This window comes from Stegastes partitus, unplaced genomic scaffold (assembly GCF_000690725.1).
Source record: "Stegastes partitus isolate 25-593 unplaced genomic scaffold, Stegastes_partitus-1.0.2 Scaffold246, whole genome shotgun sequence".
Lineage (NCBI taxonomy): Eukaryota > Metazoa > Chordata > Actinopteri > Pomacentridae > Stegastes > Stegastes partitus.
In genome coordinates, this window is record NW_007577977.1 from 302,573 (window position 1) to 306,121 (window position 3,549).

A 3,549-nucleotide genomic window follows, 5' to 3' on the forward strand; every position below is an offset into this window, starting at 1 on the left:
CTATACATTTAACATGTGCTCACCTGTATACATGCATGTTGATCCCAAGTAACAAACTGGAGGCTTATAGTTTTGGTTTTGTTCCTAAATTCAGCTGTACACACTTTCAAAGGCTTTCCATTAACAAATTTAAAACTTAAATGCAGTGTTGCACATGCAGCATTTCTTCTAACTTGCCCGATAGCATTATCATAAATTGGTGACATTAATTCTGTGACAAGATGAGGGTAAGAGTTTCACATCCATTTCGTTTGGACATTTATATTTATGCACAGAGGAGGTCATTAAAACTCTCCAGCTGGGACTTTCTGATTGCAAACTGGAGTCAAAGCAGGTCAGGTTAAGGCACCACATTATGTATAACATATGGCACCTAAACATCAATTTGAAATAGTGCTGTGTAGCTGGCCGCATCATCAAATGCATAAATTACGTTCCTTCCTTCAGCTCCACATACTCTCCCTTGCCCTCCAGACACTCCTGTAATGTTCTCACCACATGTTATGTTTGTCACAGAAAAGCCTCCCTGGGTCTTTACATGCAGTACAACAGACCTCTGAAACTGGCAGCCCTGAGCATTGCCTCTAAACTCAGAGAATATTCTGACACCGTCGACCATCTTTCAACTCTAATGTTCCAGCTGCCAAGAGCCTGCAATAACACAATGTGATACGAGCCACGAGTTCCATCTCGAATCATCAAAATTTTAGAACGATTTCTGCTCAACCATCTCTGATTTCCCCTTAAAATTGAATAGCATAAAATATGAAGATCTACTAAGATGTATGTGAAATTTTACACTAATATACCAACTACTTTTAAGATACTTTTTTTTTCTTTTTCTAAATTGTCCATTAAACTACGATAAGCAGCTTTTTTTTTTTTGTGCATTGATGCTCTGTTCAAATGACAATATCTCAGTAACTGTTAAAGACAAAAGACTGAAATTTTCACAGTTATTTCTCATCATTGCAAGGATTCACAATCTGAAATACTGGACTAGTAGATCAGACAGTCTCTCCTTATAGGTGAGTTTAATGAGCATATTAAAAAAAAAAGAAAAGAAAAGTATAATTGGTAACCGTTCACCCTGTTTCTCCAGTGTGTGAGTGTCCACAAATGAAAAATATCCATCCATCCATCCATTATCTATACATCCCTTAATCCTCACTAGGTTCANTAGCGCAAAGAAAACTGTTGGAAATCATTGTGTTTCTCTATTTTATTTTGTAAGGCCTTGACCTTACTGTGTAAACTGCCCAGGGAAGACATACATCATGATTTGGTAAAAAAAAAAAAAAAACAATGTCATTTCAGCTCATCAAACTGAAGATAACCTGTCAGGAATAAAAAGCCTGCTTTTGTCCACTACTGTCTGAGAATTTCTAGATGGATAGTTTCTATTACCATCCTGATTTGTAAGCTGTGCATACTGTAGGGAAAAGAAAAGCTTTAGTGGTTGAGCAAATGGTCATTTAAATCATTCACCCGTTGCAGCTTTCTGTCCTCTCTGGTCTTTTCCTTGCGTTAGCACCTGATGTTTATTCATGTCTTCATTTATCTCTTTATCTCTTTCGGCGTGCCCTCTATTATTCAGCTCGCATCTCTGAACAACAGATACAGAGGTCAAACATGCTCGTTGCTCAAAGGCAACCAAAGGCTGAGAATGCAAAAGTAATCGGTGAAGTTGCTGTACTTTGGGAAATTATAAAGAAGTCTTTAAGTCGCACTGTTTAAACATTTACAGAAAGCTATCTAAGTATACGGGGCTTGGTTTGATGATCCAGCATGATCTGATTTACAGAGATGACTCAGATTTGCATCTGGGTGAGGAAAGAAAGATGGAAAGATGTTAGAAAACTTCACTTTAATCGGATAACCTACATTTTTACCACTTTCTTCAGTCCTACCTTGCTTCTATAGAATATGTTGTGCTTTTTTTATGTATTCCAACTTTAAGTAAATAATGAAACTTTTATCATTAAGTGCACAATAACACTGCAATGCTAAGAAATATTCTATTTTCATTCAGAAATCTGCATACCTACAGCTGGCACTGGTAGCGTCCCTAAGCATGCCTTTAAAGACCGTAGGCTGCTTAAACCTGTTGATGCCAATACCATTGCTGTTGCCAGGCAACTGATCAGTCTTGCAGCTGATTTCAAGTCACTCCATTTCAGCCAATTTTCTGTTCTTAGTTAAGACTGTGATTTGAGATTTTTCACTGTGTGATGCAGTTTTTTTCTCTTTCACTATAATCCTGCAGTCAATCCTGCCCGCACATGTTGCCACAGACAATGTAGTTTTTTTATGGATTAAACTTCCTTTTTTAACCCATATACGTTGTTATGTATTAACAGGCTAAAGAGCTATTTGCTTCCTTTTAAGTGTTCACTGGTAAATGTTAGCTCTTATGTAACTTAGCAAATAGTTTTATTGAGCATTTGCAAGCAGGAACAATGTCCAACGGTCAGGACTCCAAATATACAAATTCAAATATCTCAACTTTATAATTTGATTTTTGTTTCCATGGTAATATTGTAATAGGCGATTTCATGGAGATGGAAACTGCAAAATACCAACTCCAGATTCTGGTCGTAAACCACACATACACGACTTTACGTACATCATAAACTGGTAAAAATGTATTGCTTTTTAACTCCCACCGCCTGGTGAGAAACAGCTTGTCAAAATGAGCGATAAGCGTCAGTGCAGGTACTCGAAGATCTGAGTAGGAGGGAGATGTGAATATAGCTACTGTATACCTGCTGCTTCACAGTGGGGGAAAAAATCTACCTACACACGTGGACAAAATTGTTGGTACCCCTCAGTTAATGAAAGAAAAACCCACAATGGTCACTGAAATAACTTGAATCTGACAAAAGTAATAACAAATAAAAATTCTATGAAAATTGACCAATAAAAATCAGACATTGCTTTTGAACTGTGGTTTAACAGAATAATTTGAAAAAATAAACTCATGAAACAGGCCTGGACAAAAATGATGGTACCCTGAACTTAATATTTTGTTGCACAACCTTTTGAGGCAATCACTGCAATCAAACCATTTCTGTAACTGTCAATGAGACTTCTGCACCTCTCAGCAGGTATTTTGGCTCCTCATGAGCAGACTGCTCCAGTTGTCTCAGGTTTGAAGGGTGCCTTCTCCAGACAGCATGTTTTAGCTCCTTCCACAAATGTTCAATAGGATTTAGATCAGGGCTCATTGAAGGCCACTTCAGAATAGTCCAATGTTTTCCTCGTAGCCATTCTTGGCTGTTTTTAGGTGTGTGTTTTGGGTCATTGTCCTGCTGCAAGGCCCGTGACCTGCGACTGAGACCAAGCTTTCTGACACTGGGCAGCACATTTCTCTCTAGAACACCTTGATAGTCTTGAGATGTCATTGTACCCTGCACAGATTCAAGACACCCTGTGCCAGATGCAGCAAAGCAGCTCCAGAACATAACAGAGCCTCCTCCATGTTCCACAGTAGGGACAGTGTTCTTTTCTTGATATGCTTCATTGTTGTGTCTGTGAACATAGAGCTGA